The sequence below is a fragment of the Natrix helvetica genome (genome assembly GCF_964273705.1).
Source record: "Natrix helvetica genome assembly, chromosome: 5".
Taxonomy (NCBI): Eukaryota; Metazoa; Chordata; class Lepidosauria; order Squamata; family Natricidae; genus Natrix; species Natrix helvetica.
This window is the reverse complement of record NC_138551.1, coordinates 104,668,676-104,690,128: the sequence shown is the minus strand read 5'-3', so window position 1 is coordinate 104,690,128 and position 21,453 is coordinate 104,668,676.

Sequence of the window (21,453 nt, the reverse complement as noted above, 5' to 3'; positions counted from 1 at the left end):
GTTAATCTGTTGTGTCTCACAGACATAAAGTCAGGGATGGTTGGTACACCGTCACAAAAATTATAAAAGGCATTATATAATTATAATAGGTATCATAGTGAAAGGCTTCTGAAAATAGTAGCAGCTTTAACCTCTAGATATAAAGTATGCTAAAATTCTCAGTATTTTAAGGAATGGTAGTTCCATGGAGAAACAAAAAATGGATCAATTTTTGATCCACCTATTTCATGTTTGTGGTTGTGTCTGCAGAGAGATGAATTATGCCCATCATCAGTTTCAAAAAAAGGATCAGATTTCCCTGGTGTGATTTAATAATTTTTTGAGCTACCTGAATATGACATTCCGTTGATCCTTTCTGAAAGTGTCCCAATAAAGGTATTAAACAACTCTTATCAATAACATAAGTGAAAAGTTTCATATGGTGACTCATGCACCCTTACTCTAACTTAAGCTAACTAAGAGCGTAGAGAAGAGCAACAAAGATTAGGGGACTGGAGACTAAAACATATGAAGAACGGTTGCAGGAACTGGATTCTAGATTAATGAAAACAAGGACTAGGGAAAATATTGTAACAGTGTTCCAATGTCTCAGGGGTTGCCACAAAGAAGAAGGAGTCAAGCTGTTTTCCAAAGCACCTGAGGGTACGACAAGAAGCAATGGGTAGAAACTAATCAAGGAGAGAAGCAACCTAGAACTAAGGAGAAATTTCACGACAGTGGGAACAAATAATCAGTGGAACTGCTTGCCTCCAGAAGTTGTAAATGTTCCAACACTGGAAGTTTTAAAGGAGATGTTGGATAACCATTTGTTTGAAAAGGTGTAGGGTTTCCTGCTTAGGCAGGGGTTTGGACTAGAAGACCTCCAAAGTCAATTATTCTATTCTATGCTAAGCTAGCCTCTCTGTTATTCTGTCTCTTTCTTTGCTTTAAATACCTGCCCCTCTTTGTAGTTTTGGATTATCTCAAACATAGCACTCACACAGTGTCACTGATGTTTTCAATTTTAGCCATGGCCAGCACAATACAACATGCTGAATTATCTTAAATGTCTTATATTGTTTGTGAGGAAGGGCAAAAAAAAAAGGATGAAAAGAATCTCCCCCCAAATAGCAACCTTAATTATGTCCTATTGGCCTTTGATGTTCCCACCCCTCTCAAAAAACACTTCCGGATTCCTTGCACAGAGGAGAGTGAGAAATAGGCGAGTGCTCTTAGTTGTCCACTAAGTGGTATGAACACCGGGCAGTCTTCATGTATTATTCCTCTGATATGCTTCTCCAGTGAATCAGGATAGATTACCGAGGTAGGTGGGGATACCAAAGTTTAGTGTTCATGATGGTTTAAAAGAGTCCTGCAGAACTTCATCCTACTCCTCTGAGGCTATGGGAGTTAAAGCACCTTAAAATGTATTCATTATTTGTCCTTGTTTTACCTGTTCAGTCATGTCCGACTCTTGGTGACTTTATAAGCAAATACTCTAAAGCAGGAGTAGATTGCTGCTGGCATTACTGCCGGTTTGATGCACAAAAAAATGTGTGCACGTGTTAAACACGCACTCTGTACACATGCACATTTGCAATTAAAAAGGTCCACGCATGCGCAAAAAGGAAAAAAATTACATTTCTGCAGTGAAAATCAAGATGGTGGCACTGTAGGAGAACCGGTTCGGGGGGGGTGGCAGGCCTGGGTCGCTGCTGGTTTCAGCCCACCTAGGCCGCCAAGTTACTACAGGTTCAGCTGAACCGGTCTGAACCGGTAGAAACCCACCTTTGCTCTCATGCTACCAAGTCAAGCACAGCTTCTTTCAGATGTTCGTCTTTGCATCACTTTTGATGGTATCAAGCCAGTGTGTTCTTTGTTGTCCCTTCTTCTTTGCCATTAACCATTCCAAGCATCACTGATTTCTCCACTGAATTTGCATGCATGACACGGCCAAGGTATATCAAATGAAGTCTTATGATTTTAGCTTCTAGTAGTGTGTCTGATTTTCATCGTTAATGGTGATTACACGTGCTTAAGCTTCGAACAGTTAAATACATCTTCAGTCCATAAGAAATACCATGCACTGTGTACATCAGAGGTGTTAAATTCAAGGTGCAGGGGCCGGATCCAGCCTGCAAGGTGCTTAGATCTGGCCTGCAGGGCTGCCTGGAAATAGCAAAGAATGGGCCGATGGTGCCTCTGCTAGTGAAAGCAGAGCTGCGGGTGGCCTTCTCCAGCTCTATTTTCGATAGCAAGGGTTGCAGGAAGCCATCACAGCTGAAAATGGCGCTCAGGAGCCTGCTTTCGCAGGCAGAGCGCTCAGGCCATCACAGACACCCCCAACACGAGTGACATTGACTGCCCATGCCCACCCTGGCCCCCCAAGGTCAAACAACCCTGATGCAGCCTTCAATGAAATCGAGTTTGATATACCTGGTGTGTCAGCCCTGCAGCCATCTTTTCTTTTGAATCTTTGGCCTGCCACTCTTTCTATTATTCTACTATGCATTTTCTATTGTGGGAAAATGGGAGGGGGGGTTGTATGGAGTTAGATGATATGTAGCCATAACAAAATTCTTTCTACAAAGCCAAGGTCATCCTTTGTCTTCGCACCTTTGCACCTGACCGGAACTGGATGGGTGGAACTGCCAGCATGGCAGTGGGAGATTGGACCATGGGATGGACTTGTTGGTGTGGGGGAAAGATCTTGAACTTTCAACTGGGTGGGGAAAACCAGGAGGCTTTCAGATTTGGGTTTTCCCAGATGTGCCAAAATGGCTCTCTTAATAAATTGGAATTTTGAGGAATGCTTTGCCTCTGACTCTGATTTAATTTTGGATGCTATTTGGAATCCTGACATGGTGTACATTCCAGTCCCAGTTGGTCTCTTCACATCTATGCATATTCCAACAATGGCCTAAGGGGAATAATGATAATATTTGCACCTGCCATCATCCTTCTTCCTCTGTATATTGTTTCATCCCACCTTCCTCTTGATGGACCTTCACAAAGAATCAACATTTCAGTGTATTCGCTATTATGCTTTGCCTAATAATTAACATTGGACTGATGGTGACACGGTGGCATTTGGGGGGGCTAATGATCCAATAGGTTATAACAAAGGAGACATTTGGTGTCAGCTTGTTCCTATTAAATACTTGGAGGGAAACAATGCAAGATGCCATCGATTCCATAGCCGTTCAGCCTCTGAAAGAAGTGTTTTTTTCACACATTGCTTAAATGAACAATCAATGCCTATGTCCTGCAGTTAATTAGCACTTAGGATAACACTGGGTGCGAGATAAAATATTAAAGGGGGAAAACAGATTTCCAGCCAAGCAGTGATATGTCTGCACTCATAAAAAATTTGGAAGATTGACTACAGTCGGGAGTGCAGGAAAGAAAAGTCTTGAGAGGAGGGAGGAGAGAAAGGAAGTGACAGTCCTGGGAATAAGGAAAGATAGCTCTTCCTTGCATTTCTTTTCCTTTATTCATGGACAAAGTCAAGAGAGAACACTGCTAGGAAGCTGCAATAGATGCAGAGCAACAGATGGTCCTTGAGGGATTTGAAGAATTTTCTCTAACATGGTGACCCTGACTCTCGTTTTCCTAGGAAGTCTGGGACAAAAATGTTCACTTTCAGAGAGAGAGAAAGAAATAAAGAGAGAGAGAGAACAGAGAGAGGGAGAGGGAGACATAGAGGGGGGAGAGGGAGAGAAGTGAGAGGGAGGGAGAGAGGCAGGGAAAGAGAGAGGGAGAGAGGGGGAGAGAGAGAAGAGAGAGGGAAGGGAGATGGATAAGAGAGACGGAGAGAGAGGGAAGCAGGGAGAGAGGGGGGAGAGAGATAGGGAGAGAGAAGAGAGAGGAGGAGAGAGAGAAGAGAGAGAGAACAGAGAGGGAGAGAGAGAAGAGAGAGAGAACAGAGAGGGAGGGGAGAGGCAGGGAAAGAGAGAGGGAGAGAGAGAGAAAAGGGGAGAGGGGAGAGAGAGGGGGAGAGATGGATAAGAGATGGAGGGGGAAAGGAGGCAGGGAGAGAGAGGGGGAGAGAGAGAGGAGAGAGAGGAAAGGGAGGGAGAGAGGGAAGAGAGAGAGAAGAGAGAGGGAGAGAGGCAGGGAGAGAGAGAGGGAGAGAGAGAGAAGAGTGAGGTGGAGAGATGGATAAGAGGGAGGGGGAGGGAGGCAGGGAGAGAGAGGGGGAGAGAGAGGAGAGGGAGGGAGAGAGAGGAGAGAGGGAGAAGGAGAGAAGAGAGAGAGAGAAGAGAGAGAGAAGACAGAGGGAGAGAGAGAGAAGGGAGAGAGAAAGAAGAGAGAGAGAGAGAAGAGAGAAAGAGAAGAGAGAGAGGGAGAGAGAGAGAGAGAGATTATAACAGTTGCTCTAATAATCTTGGATCTATTTACCAGCAATGGGTGTCTGTATGTCTGTGATTGCTGGGAAGCATAAGGTTTGCACCCTATGGTCCCTTTGGGAGTCATGTGACAAGGAGGTAAGGATGCTTGGAATATTCTGTGTGATTTCTCTTAGGATGCACTAGGGGGATTTTTCAGGAATTAGTCCTTGACTTGCCACCACAATTGAGCCCAACATTTCTGTTGCTAAGTGAGAGAATTGTTAAGTGAGTTTTGCTCCATTTTGTGACTTTTCCTGCCACACTTGTTAAGTGAAGGGTTGCAGTTAAGTTGGTGACACAGTTGTAAAGTGAATCTGGCTTTCCCGTTGCTTTTGCTTTTGGGGAGTTTTCAAAATGTGATCACATGACCTAGAGACACTGCAACCGTCATAAATATGAGGCAGTTGCCAAGTGGTTTTTGATCACATGACCATGGGGATGTTGCAATGGCCCTGTGAAAAACAATCGTAAGTCACTTTTTTTCAGTGCCGTTGTAACATCAAACGGTCACTAAGTGAAAGATTGTAAGTCAAGGATTAACTGTAATCCTCTGCAGCCCAGGGGTGGGTTCTGGCAGAGACTACTGCCAGTTCGCTCAGGGATGCCGCGCACATGCACGCTTGATTCACACTGTGCACTCACATGCAATACAACTAAAATTGCGCTGCACATGCACAGAAGCAAAAACCAGGATGGTGGCGCCTAAGGTACCACCGGAAGAACCGGTTTGGGAGCGTGGCAGGCCTGGGTCGCTGCTGGTTCCAGCAACCCAGGCCACCAAGTTACTACCAGTTAGGCCAAACCAGTCTGAACCGGTAGGAACCCACCACGCTGAGCCTGCTTCCAACTCAGTCTTCCTCTGCCAGCTTCTCCCCATACCCCAGATTTTGTCCTCTTCTGTTCCTGTTCAGCTTTTTTGGACAGTTCTGCTGCTGGTGTCTATATAAAGTCCCAAGTCCTTTACATAATTTATCTCCAACATTTTCATTGGGTTGAAAAGTTCAGAAAGAGAGCAAGAGTCATTTCTGTGACCAGTTGTCACCCTATAATTTCCTCTCACGCCTTTTTTCACAGCTAGATTCCTTTCCAAAAATATACCAAACAGCAAAGAAGAACAAGTGAAAGAAAGGTGAAGCAAACTTCAAATGGGAAGCTATGATCATATATTCAGACAAACACTCCAAGGGAAGTTTGCCTTGTTAGGGGCCTGTCTGTCTGTGTGTGTGTGTGTGTGTGTGTGTGTGTGTGTGTGTAAATAAGCTTGTGCTACAGTGCTAAAACTTTAGTGCTTTAGCTTGTGCTAAAATTTTTTAGAACCTATTCTGTAGGTGTGGCCTGTTTTGTCGGAGTGGCTTGGCGGTCATGTGACCGGGTGGGAGTGGCTTGGTGGTCATGTGACCGGGTGGGAGTGGTTTGGCAGTCATGTGACTGGGTGGCCATGACCAACTTATAAAATGTGGTGAAACTCACTTAACAACGCTCTTGCTTAGCAACCAAAATGTTGGCTCAGGAACTCTGGCACTGAAGTGTGCAAGTCTTAAAGCTGTCAAGTTACAAGACCCTTGCACCCCTAACCCTTTAGAAAAAAATAACCCAGGGATGTTCAAACTTGACAGCTTTAAGACTTGTGGACTTCAACTCCCAGAATTCCTCAACTAGCATGGCTGGTTGGGGAATTCTGGGAGTTGACGTCTGTACATCTTAAAGTTGCCAAGGTTGAGAAACACTGCTCTAGAGGTAGCCACTTTAACTGTGAATGTTTGGAGATGGGACCTAGGTACTTGCGGGATCGCATCCTACCACACACTTCCCTGCGACCGATTCGCTCTCACAGGGAGGGGCTCCTCCGGGTGCCGTCCACTAGGCAGTGCCAACGGGCGACACCTAGGAGTAGAACCTTCTCTGTGATGGGCCCAACCCTCTGGAATGACCTCCCCCCCGATATCAGAACCACCACCGACTTTCTCTCCTTTCGACGAAAACTGAAGACTCACCTGTTCCGTTTAGCCAGCCTGGACCATTCATAACCTCATTATACCTCTTGGCAGATATATTTTAACTGGGTAATTTTAATTGGGTATTTTTTAAGATTGTTTATATACTGTTTTTATCTGCTTTACCTGTACAGTGTTGTATTGCCTCCTCTTCTATGTTTTTATGTTTGTATGTTTGTAGTCCATTTTATCTATTTCATTTGACTGTACACCGCCCCGAGTCCCTTTGGGGAGAGGGGGCGGTATAAAAATCAAAATAAAGGTAAAGGTAAAGGAGGGATAACTCCTCTGCTATCCCCTCAATCTACTCTTACAAAAGCCTCCAGGTTAAGATAATCTTTGTTGTCATGTCTTTACGGTGAGCACACTGGCTGGCATCCATTAAAAATGAAATGGTGTTGTTTGCTGTCAAGAGAAAATATACATCTACTTTGAAAGAACCAGAGCCAGGGACATTTCCACCTTGCTTAAGAGTGAACACACTAATTGTGGAGCCTGACAAAAGAAGCCGCTCACGCAGGTAAACAAGGAGCGGAGTTAATGAAGGCAGCGAGAAGGCGCAGCCACCAGAACTGAGAAACAGGGAAAGTGGGGAGGGATATAAACAAATGAAAAGGCTTCTTATTTGCCGTTCACCTTTTCTTCTCAGCCCTCAAGGGGCTTCCATCAAGCCAAGGGGGTGCCCTAAAGATAGGAACCTGACAAAAGACTCTCATCATTTACACATCCACGTCACACATCCATGGTCACTTCCAGGAGGCTGCGCCCAAGTGAGCCAGAAGGAAAAGCCACACGTACCCTCAGGCACCCTTGACTCCCACTCCCCCCCACTCCCCCCAAGGTTTTCGCATCTGCCGCCCCAAGGAAAAAGTTTCAGCTCTGGCCACTGGTGAGCCCACAGGGGACAGGGCACTGAGGCCCCTTCACCTCACTTCATAACTCAGACGAAGCGGCGGGGGGGCTCCCTCCTGGCCGGGCTCTTCCCTCTCACCCTTCATCTTGATGATGTTGCTGCAGCTGCGAGGCACAGCCAGCCAGAGGTAGCAGAAGCCGCACCGAGGCGGTGTGGCAGGTGAGCGAGCGAGGAAGGATCAGGCAAGGCACTGAGGCCCCTTTGCCTCGTTTCACTCCCACTTCGTCTTGGTGACGTCACCACAGCTGCCGGGTGCGGATGGACAGAGGTAGCCAGAACGATGCCAAGGCTGCCCAGGCGGGCGAAAGAGTGAGTGATGGAGGATCACACGACACAGGAAGAAGGCGATGCCGAGATCCAGGAGCTACATGAGCCTGAGCAGTAGTTCAGCCAGTGGAAGTGGCAGTGCTTGGCTGAGGCCGAGCAGGACAACCGTGGCAGCATAGGTAGCGGCGGTGACAGCTTTTTGCCACCCAAACTGCAGGACAACGATGAGGCAGCCGCCGCCGTGCCACCAAGCTGCCATCTCGCACCTGGAGCCCAAGCAGCAGAAGCTCTGGCACCTCTTCCAGAACTTGGCCACCACCGTGGTACAGCTCTACAAGGGTGAGCCGAGAGCCTCCGCCACACGTGTGGAAGCCCTGGCATGTGTCGACGCTGGGTGGGAGACCCCCAACAGGAGTCGCACGTATCCCCAGGACCCAGGCACCCTCGGCTCCCACCCACCAAGACCCTTCACCTCACTTCACAACTCAGACAAAGCGGCAGCGGGGCCCTCTCTCCCAGATGGGCTCCAGCTGGCTTGCTGACACCACCCCCTGCTTATTGACGGCCATGTGGCCCTGCGCTATAAGTGAGCCCAGGATCCTTGCAAAGGCCGCAAAGGTTCACCGGAGTGGCTTATAGTGCAGGGCTGCGGCAGGCCGCTCCAGCTGGCCTGCCGCCACTCCTCCTTGCCCCACGCTTAGATGCAGCTTAGTTACTTACCTGAGGGAGGCAGGCAGCAATAGCAGCAGGGAAGACAAGTGGCGATGTGAGAGCCAAAAAGGTAAGTGAGTTGTCCGCACTGCAGTTTAAAAAGGGCTCTTAGAGGCAGGCAGGGCAATTGGTTAGCTAGCCAATAAGGGAGCAGTGGGAGGGGCAAGCATAGTGCGGACGGTGGGGGAGTGAGTGAGCAAGCAGCGACAGAACGGGCGAGGGGAGTGTTCCGGTACTGTCCCACTGGAGGAAGGGGTTCTAAAAGGTACAGTAAATTTCAGGAACCTCTTCTACTGTACTGGTTAGAACCGGGAGCAACTCACCTTGTTGTGCTATAAAGGGAGGTTTTGACTACTAAGCTACCATATTTTTGGAGTATAAGATGCATTTCCCCATCCCCCAAAAGAGTGTGGAAATGTTTGTGTGTCTTATACAATGAATACAGCCATTTTTGGCCTCCCGAACAATGTTCCCTCTAAGGTGCGCAGGCCACGCACGTGGCAACAAAACACAGTGGAGCAGTTTCCAACTGCTGCACAGTGGTTTTTGTGAGACACCTTCCACGATAATAGGAGAGGAGAGCCAGCCTGGAGACAGCAATCAGTTCTAGGTTCACAAGGCAGAAAGTAGCTGAGAGAAGGGGTGTGGAGGTTGGGAGAAGGTATGGGACGGGCTCCCAGCAGCGGCTGCTCGGATTTGCCATTTGCCACAGAGAGAGAGAGAGAGAGAGAGAGAGAGAGAGTGAGTGTTGGTGGACAGACTTAGCACTTTGTTAAGTTTGTTTCTCTGTGTCTTGTGTATATACATGTCTCCATGGGTGCAATTGAGCAAGCATTTTTTTCCTCTTTAAAAGAATTTTTGGATTTCTCCTCACCAAACCTTTAAGACTGAAAGAGTTAGAGTTGAAATATAAAGAGATTGTCAATTGTCATACTGTTAGATTGATTAGCAATTATGGACTACCTTGATTATATCCTCCTTAGAAAGAATATGCTACTGTATGGTTGAAAAAAAGATCAAACTTCATTCCATGGAAACCCAACAAATTTCATAGGGAGGGTTTCTTTCTTCGATAGGCTTCTTGGGTCAACAGTGAATATCAGTTATCAAAAATGTAGGTAGAAAATTAAGCAGACAATAGGCAATTACAAAAAGGGAAGCCAACTTTCTGAATTCTGTTTCTTTGCACTTAGTGACTTATAAATAGTAGACTAATGTTCTGAAAACCTGACCTAAATTACTATATATTTTAAATAGCTGTAAAGCTATGCTGAAAAAGTTGTTCTCAAGGTATTGTGATAAATTCAATAAAAAGAAGGGAATTCTTGATGAACAAGGAGAAATGAGAGTATTGGATAGTAAATGGACAAATAGAATTGCCAATCAAAGAGAATATTTGCACCTCAGGGTTGAAATGAGATGTTCTCTCTTACTCTTTCCTTTTCCTCTCTTCTCTCTCTGTCTCTCTCATCCTCTGTCTCTTTGTCTCTCTTCTCTTTCTCTCTCCTTCTTTCCCACTCTTCTGTCACTTTCTCCTTCTCTGTCTCTTTCTGTCTCTCTTCCCTCTTGTTTCTTCCTCTCTTCCTCTCTCCCACTCTTTTATCACTTTCTCTCTACCCCCCAACCTGTTCCCATACTTATCTTCGACTGATCATGTTTGCAATAATTTACCTTCTTTTCTAAATAGGCGCAGTTCCCTTACCGGATCTCTCACTCACACACACACACACACACACTCAAGCACAAAACCATTTTTCTCCATTCCAATTCGGATCCTATAAATCAATTGCTCTGTGAAACATCTGTGAAAAAAATTCAGGTGCTCAGGCATGAAAATGTGCCGCTCAAACACTACACTTTTCCGCACACACTGAAAAAAATTTAGAGGGAACATTGGTCCCGAAATCCCAAAACAGAGGCTTTTTTGCCTTCCCTCAGCCCCCAGCACTTTGCAGGCTTCAGCAGGGCTGGGGCAAGGCAAAAATGGCTTGCCCCTGCCCTGCTGAAGCCTGCAGAGTGCTGATGGGGACTGAGGGAAGGCAAAAATGTTTTTTTTTTCTTACTTACCTCTTTGAAATCTTGGTGCGTCTTATACACCGGTGCGTCTTACAGTCTGAAAAAATACGGTAATCTATGCATCTAAGTGGAAAGTTAGTAAGACTATTTGAAAGATGCAGAAGTTAAAATGCAGACATACATTCAGTGCGTAGGCCTTGAAGACATGGTTTATGCAGCCCTTTTTGTAAACAAAGTCACAGAAACAATAAGCACGGGAAGGTACTTGTGCGAATGGAAGCAGGAACATCACTTTAGCATAGAAAGTTCAGTCCGTGTCAATGAATGCAATCTGCTCATAGCAGAACTGCAATCTGGAGGGAGATTTTTGAGTTTCTAAAACAAATGAAGAACAAGAGAAGATCTTGTGCATCTAGAAATGTTGAGAAGGAATCCAAGCTGTTAAATATGAATAAATATATAAACAGGCAGGCAATACAGTGGCAGGAAAAAAACTGTTGGTTACATTTGAAAGTTTTGACTAACTAAAACTTTTAAGGGAAATAACTGAAGTGCTGGACCAATTGCTATTAGAATGGCTCTTAGTGAATGAACAAAGCACAATGAAATCATAGGGAATTTTAACTCAAGAAGAAATGTTGCATTTGTATGTGTGCAAAGGAACAATGGATATTCAAAAAAGATGTCACTAAGAGAGGCGCTCAGCTAGAACCAATAACCACAGTAGATATTCTGGTTTTCTTGGGCTGAGTAACCAAAAGGAAAAGAGGAAAGGAGCAGAGAATTGTTTATTTATTATTTATTTATTTATTTATTTTATTGAACTTATTAGTCGCCCCCTCTCCCCACAGGGACTCGGGGCGACGTACAGAGCAATAATCAAGATAGCACCATATATCGTGCAGAGGAGGTAAAAATAAGTCCATAAATAAACATACTTACAAAATTTAGAACCCCAAAAAATATTAAACTCTAAAAACTTTAAAAAACAAAATTTCCCATTATAAAATGACCTGGGGTGGCAAGATTGTAACGTTATGCCAGGCCGGCTTGACAAAACAGGTAGGTCTTCAGCTTCATACGGAAGGAGCGAAGGTCGGTTGTTGTCCGGATGTCTGGGGGGAGGTCATTCCAAAGGGTAGGGCCCACCACAGAGAAGGCCCTACTCCTGGGCACCGCCCTCTGGCACTCTCTAGAGGACGGCACCCGGAGTAGCCCCTCTCTGTGTGAGCGAATGGGTCGCAGGGATGTATGGGGTTGGTTCTGACCAAGGCTTCCCAAGAGCATGAAGCAAACTCCTTGTCCCGACGAAAAACCCTTTTATTAATTTGTTGTGAATTCTGCTCATTCACATCCAACAAAGTCTTTAAAGGGATGATTTACAGTCACAGATCTTATCTGGCTTGGAGAACTGACAGGGCAATATCTGCAAAACTTGGCAAGGAGTCAAACCATATAAGCAAACTAATTGTCTCCTGCAAACTCCACTCCCTTTTCACTCCTCTTCTATTTCCTCTGGGAGGGGCCATTCATCATCCATCTCCCAAGTTGACCCCTGTTCTTTAGCTGTTCCCTTCGTCTGGCAACTCTGCGCATGTGCACACTGGGAACAGGCTCCAGCTGTTCATCTGCTTCACTGATGTCTGACTCTGAAGGCAGCTGATAACTGTTGGATGGCTTTGGCCCCCTCTCTACCTCCAACACAGAGTCCTCATCAGACCCTTCCCCAGACTCCAGGACTGGCCCATGTTCCTCCCCAACCTCCTCACTATCCGAATCTTCTGCCAGCTCCCATGGTCGCTGGTGGGCCACAACAAGAATAAATGAGTGCTTGATTCTCTCAGAGCTTGGATTTTCTTGGAGACCATTCAATACCCAAACTATGTAACATCATCAGACTGATGGTACACCAAGGGCCCCTCATTTCAAATATCATCCTTTAGTAGAGAATAAAGGATAAGAATATTTCAATGACAAGAAAGGTTGGGGAGCTCAAAAGGATATATTTTCATTGGCAATCTAGAGCTATGAAAATTAAACCCTGAGAAAATACAAGAGAAATAGGATAAACACCTTCAAACTGTGGGCATGGAGTAAGGCGAAGAGAAGCTTGGATTGTGGAAAGAGACAATGAAATGATCTTAGAGAAAACAGAAGCTGACTGCTCCTTTGAGATAACAGCAGCAAGCCAAAACCTTACATTCTTTAGTCATATGATATGAGTGAATGTAGGGTTAGAAATGACCATGGTTAGCAATGTTGAAAGAATAGAAAGGAAAATCCATGGACAAAATAGACTGATAGAATAAAATAAACCTCGAGAATGTCTTTGGAAGAGCTGCAGACAACTATCAAGAAGAAAGCCATTTCTTCAAGTAGCCACCATAATGCAAGTCCAACTCAGAGGCCTCTGACTAAATTACCTGAGAATTTAATTACTTCCATTTAGTTTTCTCTCATCTCTCCCATAATTTTCACGCTGGGAAGTTTTAGGTTCACTTTAGCAGCTCTTCCTTCTTCCTGTGTTATATCAGAGGATCTAGGATTGTTAGTGAATTACCCTCAACAGCATTTGGCTGAGAAATGGCGCTCTGGATCATTCTGATATATGAGTAATTTTGATTAAATGCATCGCTTCATTATTATTCTCCTCCATCGCACCAAGGCTGATAAAGGCAGCATAGTGAACTTGTGAACACCTGTATATAGGAAACACTTGGAGATAAACCATTATTATACATCACAGCAAGGGTGAAATCCAGCAGGTTCTGGAGAACTGATAGTGGAAATTTTGAGTAGTTCAAAGAACTGGTAGCAGAAATTTTGAGTAGTTTGGAGAACCGGAAAATGTCACCTCTGGCTGGTCCCATAGTCAGGTGGGAATGGGGATTTTGCAGCATCCTTTCCCTGCCATGCCCAACAAGCCATGCCCAACAAGCCACGCCATGCCCACCAAGCCACGCCCACAGAACCGGTAGTTAAAAAATGTGAATTTCACTGCTGTATCACAGTCACTTCGATTGTAAATAGCAATAGCACTTAGATTTATATACCGCTTCACAGTGCTTTACAGATCTGTCTAAGCAGTTTACAGTGTCAGCATATTGTCCTCAACAATCTGGGTCCTCATTTGACCCACCTCGGAAGGATGGAAGGCTGAGTCAACCTTGAGCCTGGTGAGACTCAAACTACCGAATTGCTGGCAGCTGGAAATCAGCAGAAGTAGCCAGCAGTACTGCACTCTAACCACTGCGCCACCATGGCTCTTATGGTGTTTCCCAATGTTTCCAGTGATGTAAAGGAAACTATAGAAATAATGTGATTGCAATTTTTTTTTACTGTGTTCACCTCTCTTATTAGATTTCCCAACTGCACTCAGTCTGATGATGCATATGTCAAAAAACAACATTGTTTTTGCTTCTGATTTCCTGCAAAATATAAAAGACACTTCATATTTCACACAAAACAAAATAAACTTTTCAGCTGCTTTTAAAATAGGTGGGAGAGAATCAACTGAGTACAATAGCAAGAGTTTCACATCCATAATCTGCCAATCGGCATAAGGGATAATTTTCTCAAGCACTTTGAAACTAAATCTGCTACCTAGTATTTTCACATTGGTTTTGGATCTCTAGATCAACTGGCATAAAAATCCATCTGAAAATCAGGGGGCAAAATCAGGAAGCACAGAATATTAGAAAATATTCAGAAACAAGAGAAAAAAACAATTTAAAAGTTTGTTTATCAATGCTTAAAATATGACTTTTTGGTAACATCAAACACATAATCCTGTAAATACCTGTATTTGGCTTACAGCATTCATATTGTGCCACAACACAAAATTTAAGGCACCTATCCCGACTCTTGCAAAGAAATTAGAAGTCATTAAAGAAATCCTTCCGATTACAATTTCAGCAGCGGATAAATGACTACCTTGTGAGATTTCTTCAGTTAGTTACAGTAGGATCAAGCAGTGATTTATTGCAATACAACATTGAAGGTTATTAAGCTCCAGTTTCTCTTTCCAAAGTATTTTTTTCTGGACAAGCTCTAGCTAAGAATATCAGTATATTCCCAAGCATTGACAAGGCCAACTTTCTCTGCTTCCTGTAGCACTCAGAAGAAAACCAGATAGCCAGTTGCAATGAGTACTGATTGATAAGATTCACTGCCATGAATATTCAGTATAATTAACAAACCTACAGCCATTCTAGATAAGTGAAGCAGCAATGATATGTTAGATTACCACAATACAGTAATTGAATGTAAGTTGGTTGAAGCCATCAGAAATCCATCTTAGTTGAATCCTAACAGCACACATAGGTGGTGGAATGAGAATACATGTGTGTGTGTGTGTGTGTGTGTGTGTGTGTGTATGTATGTATTTGTGTTACAACCCCTGGTATATGCCCTTGAAATAGATCTATACTAGTCTCCCTTTATTTATTTATCAGCACAAATACAACATATATGTATGTATGTATGTATGTATGTATGTATGTATGTATGTGTGTATATATATATATATATATATATATATATATATATATATATATATATATATATATATATATATATATATACACATACATACATACATACATACATACATACATACATACATATACATACATACCCGAAATACAACATATATATATCGTCACGTTTATCGTCACGTTTATTCATGTTGTGGGGGTGTTTCTCTATTTCGATGGCTTCCATAATTATTCTCTTATTGAAGTGTTCTGTTTTGGAGATTAATTTGGTTCCTTCAAAATCAATTTCATGTCCTGTAGCTTTAAGATGCTGGAAAAGGGAGGAAGTTTTTTTCTTTTTTTCTGACTGCGTTCTTGTGTTCTGCGATGCGTGCATTTATTCTCCTATTATTTTGTCCAATGTATGTGGCAGGGCAAAATCTGCCCTGCCACATACATTGGACAAACTAATAGGAGAATAAATGTGTATATATAAATAGGAGAATAAATGTGTATATATAAAGCCAAGTACCACACACTCATCATGAAATCTCCAGAACTGTAAAGCCTACAAACTTGAAATTTGGCATGTTATGGTCCTCTTGGCTTCTAGGTGCTCGCTAAGAAAGGATTTTTCAAAATGACCATCAGAGCATTACTATTTTTTATACAGTAATTAACAGGCTCTGATGCTAAGGAGTTCTACTCCCCCTCCCCACCTGAAAATAACTCTGTTCCAACTGCCAGGTTGCCTCACATTCCGTTACCTCAGTTCAAAGTGGCAGACTTTCCACTCCTTCACTCAGGAGTGGTCTGGGGATCCTTACAGTACTAAACATCGGTACCTCACCAAAATATCTATGCCTGCCACCTATGGAACTGCTTCCGGACTCAAGGTGGCAGGAGCAATATTCCCTTATGTGTTTCAATCACCGACCACCACTGAGCCAACGGATTGAACTGGAGTGAACCAGATTCCTCCTGCATTGCTCAATCATTTAGTTTTGTTGCAAAGCATGGTTATCTAGCTAGTATGTTTATAGATAGCAAAAGCAAGCTTTGCATTGTACAACATAGTTAAGTCTCAGCACAGGAGAAAAATGTACAAGATGATTGAATCATGTAGATGTTTGCACCAGTGAACACCAATATTTTCATCATTGATTTGCATTTTTTCATCTCTTAGATTGTGACAGTCTTGAAATGAAGGCGAATCAAATATTGCGAGCCCTCGTTCAATTTTGCATTTGCAGTTATACTATTAATGAGAAATCACTGTTTTTACCTCCTTATTTACATTTACCCCTAGTGTGCACTGGAGTTGGATGGGCAATGCATTTAAATAAATATTTATTCCTGCTCTAAAAATAACCTGCAATGATTTTAAAAAAACAAACCAATTATTTGATCTGTGCTAATTGTACTAGTTTTGATCAATATGTAATTGTGGATTTTAAATGTCAGCAACAGGACTAAACTAAATTGTTTCCTTCTGGGTCTGTTTCTCCTCTGTTATAAGATGGCATTCAGAGCTATAGGACCCAAATACCAATGACAGCACATGGGTGCCCATGTAGGACAGGGGATATCAAGTGATATCATGACATTTGATGTTATCATCCCGATGGAGCAAATTCTGAACAGGCTTCACATGAGCATGGAATTTTGTCTTTGGGGTGATGACATCATCATGCATGCAATGACCTTTTAACATTCTTGTGGTGTCTACCTGATCTCTGCAGCTACAGCACACACACAATCCTTTAACAACCTATACAGTCCCCTATCAAACTGCTGATAAAATTAATGTTGTCCCCTGCAGTTTCTGTACATCTTGAGGTCTGAATAATAGCTTCTTTCAGTCTGATTAGAGAGACAGAGAGAGAGAGAGCTGGGTATTGTGATAACTGGGAGGAATCATTTGTTAAATAACAATAGGGCTGCACCTGCATTGGGTTGAAGAAAAGTGTCCTCATTCTACCTCCAAATACTCTCCCCACAGGAGTAGGTTGCTGCCGGTGTTACTGCCAGTTTGCAACCTGTGCACAGCAGTGATCCAGGCTTACTACACCCCCAAACCAGTTCCCATGCTGCTGCTTGGCCACCGCCATTTTGGATTTTAGTGACTGTACATGTGCAGTTTACTGTAAAATTTCTTGCGCAGTCACTAAAATCCAAAATGGCAGCAGCCAAGCAGCAGCGAGGGAACTGGGTTGGGGGCATGGCAGGCCTGGGTCGCTGCCGGTTCTGTGACCCAGACCTGAATTCCACTACCGGTTCGGCCGAACCAGCAGCAACCTACCTCTGCCCCCCCCCCCCCCTGAAGCAGGACAGCGGTCTGAATTGCGCTGTGGACAAATGCATCAACTCTGACCATTATCTTTGTTCATTTCAAAGATAGATGGATCCCAAAGCAGGGTTCAACTATGCTGACTTTAACATTTTGCAAAACATCCATTTCAAATAATAGTTTCAACACCTCATTTTGTAAGACCCAATTTAAAGTTCATCTACAGCAGGGGTGTCAATCTGAATTTCATTGAGGCTGCATCAAGATTGTGTTTGACCTTGGGGGGCTGGGACAGGCGTGGCCAGGTTGACGTCACTCGTGTCGGGGGTGCCTCTGGTGGCTCAAGTGCTCTGCTAGTGAAAACGAGCTCTCAAGCTCTGTTTCAGTTGCAATGACCTCCTTTGCCTGTGAAAACGGAGCTCGGGAGGGTCATACACACACCCCTCCCAACCTCCATTTTTGCTGGCAGAAGCACTGTGGCCACAGTCCTTTACTGTTTCCTGCAGGCCAGATCTAAGCACCCCACAGGCCAGTTTTGGCCCCCAGGCCTTTAGTTTGATGCCCTTGATCTACAACAAGGTTTAGAGCAGGGGTGGCGAACAAGTTCGACAAAAAGAGCCAAAATTTTAAACTGTGAGAGTCAGAGAGCCACACCACGCAGTGACCTGCCAAAACAGACCCGGAAGCAATGTTCCCTCTAATTTTTTTCCGATGTGAGCAGAAAAGTATAGTGTTTGAGCGGCACATTTTCATGCCTGAGCACCCGAATTTTTTTCACAGATGTCACCTAAGACAACAACGAAATCAGTATTATTTGAAACTCAAAGTTATGTTTCTTCAAGGTACCCGCTTAATTCAAAGTGTTATATAATATCAGTATCACTTAACAACGCTCCTGCTTAGCAACCAAAATGTTGGCTCAGAAACTCTGGCATTTGAAGCACGCAACTCTTAAAGCTGTCAAGTTACAAGACCCTTGCACCCCTAACCCTTTAGGGAAAAAAAACCCCAGGGGTCTTCAAACCTGACAGCTTTAACACTTGTGGACTTCAACTCCCAGAATTCCTCCTCCAGTCATGTTGCAGTGACGTCATCTGCGTGGATCTGCTCCATCTTTGCTTTCTTCATTGTGGGCAGGGCTTCTGCTGAAGATGCCGACGAGTACGAGTTGCCACCAGAATAACTGCTGCTACCTCCTCCTCCTCCTCCTCCAACAGAATCACCAGATTTGCTCCTGAGCTCAGCGCTGGGTTACCTCTGCCCCCTCCCCCTCCTCCATGCTTTTGACGAGCCATGAGGCTTTTTTTTCCCTGCTCCCCCCCCCCCGCCTTCCTACTGGCTCCTCAAAAGCACGGCAGAGGAGGAGGAGGGGGCAGGGGTAACCCAGCGCTGACTGAGCTCAGCTGCTCCGAGCGGAGGGGAGGCGCCGCTGCCACGCGCGGAGATGCCGGCTGGAGCTTTGGCGGCTTCATTTCAGCCGCAGCGCCGGGCAGCAAATCCGGCAGTGCTGCCTGTTAGAGGAGGATGAGGAGGAGGTGGCAGCAGTTCTTCCGGTAGCGATGGGGGCTTTGGGGCTTCACAACTAGCCTCAGTCGCCCTGTGCTCCTCAAAGCAAGTCTGGGGAAGTCCTTTGCAGGCGGCCCGTTCTAGCTGCCTGCAAAGGACCTCCCCAGCTTCCGAAAGGGAGCGCGCGATCCGAGCCACAGTATACTGAATAATGACAAGAGGCAAAGAGCCTCATTTATTTTGGCCGGGAGCCGCATGTGGCTGGCGAGCCGCGTGTTCGCCACCCCTGGTTTAGAGGGAGTCTTTAAAATCCAGGCTGTTCTGTATGCCCAACCAGCTCTTGTGATCATCATAGCTTCTACACCATCTCTATTGAATGACTTGTAAGGCTGCTCTAAGAGACTAAGTAGGCTGGGCCAGTTTCACCCAGCCCAACATATAAGCAATTTTTGAAACTATTAAAGAACCATACAAAACTGTTCTGTCATTTTATATAGTCTTGAATACCAGGTGAGTTTTAAGAAATGAAAACAACATGCTCTTCACCCTGGTCTTTTCGGAGCCAAGCAAAGCTTTCTTTTTTTCTCAAGTTCTTAAAACAGCTTTAATCTTTGAACTGATTGGGTTTTATATGATTTAATCTGTCTTTTAAAAATCTCTGCACAGACTCAGATCTCTTTAAGCTCCCATTGGCTGACTTAGTTGCTATGCCTATTCATTGGCTGACCTTGTTCCCATGTCTCTCCCAGTCATGAATATTTTAACAGAGTAATTCTCACCCAACTCTAGGAAAAAAGAACTAGCAAGCCATTTTTGAATATGTTGCCAAGAAAATGGACTTCTCCATGTAGTTGCCAAAAATTACTTGAAAGCAAATAAATAATAATGACTGCATTGTGTATGCTGCCTTGAGTTTCAGAATGAAAGGTAGGGTATAAATCAAATAAAGAAATATATCTCGTCACCAGTTTTTTGATGTTAGATGAAAATAAGATTATTAACTGCAAAGTACATCAACTAAAGTTACCGTATTTTTGGAGTATAAGATGCACCGGAGTATAAGACGCACTAAGTTTTGAAGAGGCAAAAGTAGGTAGGTAGATAGAGGGATAGAGAGTGAAAGAAAGAGAGAGAAATACAGTAGGTAGGTAGGTAGGTAGGGAGGGAGGGAGGGAGGGAGGGAGAGAGAGAGAGAGAGAGAGAGAGAGAGAGAGAGAGAGAGAGAGAGAGAGAAGTTAGGTAGGTAGATAAAGGGAGGGAGAGAGAGGGGGGAGGGAGGGAGGGAGGGAGAGAGAGAGAGAGAGAGAGAGAGAGAGAGAGAGAAATAGAGAAATAGAGAAATAGAGAAATACAGTAGGCAGGTAGGGAGAGAGAGGGGGTAGGTAGTAGATGTTACCAGGCATATTTATCCATGTGCTGGACAAAGAAATCACTGACAATCTGCAGTACCTAAGACTTTGTTTCTGCTGGTACAACACTTGATTAATCTAATTCTCATCAATTACTTTAACTAAAGAGCTTCCTGAAAGGATTTTTTTTTTGCACTCTGCAAACCTCCCAAAAATGGCCCGTTTTTCATGAAAACAGGCCAGTTTTTTTTAAAAAGGCATGACTAGCCGGGGCGGGGGCCTTGTAGAGTGCTCCTGCAGGGTGGGGGGCCAAAAATGAGCAGAAAACAGTCTGTTTTTCACAAAAACGGGGCAGTTTTTTCATCAAAACAATTGCATGCATAGCCTTATGGAGGGTTATAGAGTGCTGCTGGGGCAAGAAACAGCCCGTTTTTTGCTCATTTCTGCCCTCCCCAGCCTCCATAAGGCTATGCACAGCTATTTTGGTCAAGGGGGTGGGGCTTCGGGAGGCAAAAAATGCTGTATTTGATGTACAAGACGCATCCAGATTTTCAGCCTCTTTTTTGACCTGCACTTATACTCTAAAAAATACGGTAATTGATTCACTTTAATTACAATTAAATGAAGCTAAGTCAAATGTAGTTTTGGTCCTGGCACTACTTATGAGTCCTGGGACACCTGGGACGCACCTCTTATGAAGCCTAGGATGGTCTTTGACCTGAAAAAATCGTTCCTCCCTCCTCTACTAAGGTGAGATATATTAGAGATTCATTCCCAGGTACAATGATATAGGCTTGAAGGGCTCAACTTTCTTTTCTCTCAAACACCTTGGCTGAGAGTAACTGCAGAAAAAAATGGCAGAACAATCTGGACAAAATCTTTGTGGACCATAGCTGGTAGAGCTTCTGATTTTCTCATAATCAAGGAGGTCGTCTATAGAAAGAAGGAAGCGGGTGATCATTTATTTCTATATCAAATTTATATAGCCCCATCTCAAACTAAGTGACCTTATGTGGCATGGAACAACGTTAAAAGTAGTTAATTAAGCCACCCTAAATCATCATTATTGTACTTAAACTTCCAAAACTAAAAAATCAAAATTAAAAAAGAAGGAATATTAGGTGGAGAGATGTTAATAGCAGTGTAGCAGTGATGTATCATCATGAAAAGAAAAAAAATGTAAAAGGAAAAAAATGAGCTAGTTGCTGCCTCACTGTGAATGACTCTGCTTAACTGTTAAAAAAAGGCCTCTAAAAAGTGCCATCTACTATGAGGCAGGAGAACTGCATGCCTCATCTAGTCTGACTTTTTAGGCATTTTATGATCACTCAAGCAGAGTTAAGCAAGAGTTAAAAGCCTTAAAATTCCTGACATAGGTACGCAGTTCTCCTGCCTCATAGTAGAGGGCGCTTTTTAGAGGCTTTTTTTAACAGTTAAGCAGAGTCATCCACAGAAGCCAGGCAAAGAGCCATGCTATAGCACGCATACTTTCCCCCAGCCTCTTTCTTTTGGAAGGCTCAGATCAGCTCCCCTCCAGCTTCTCTGCCTCTCCTCTCACCACA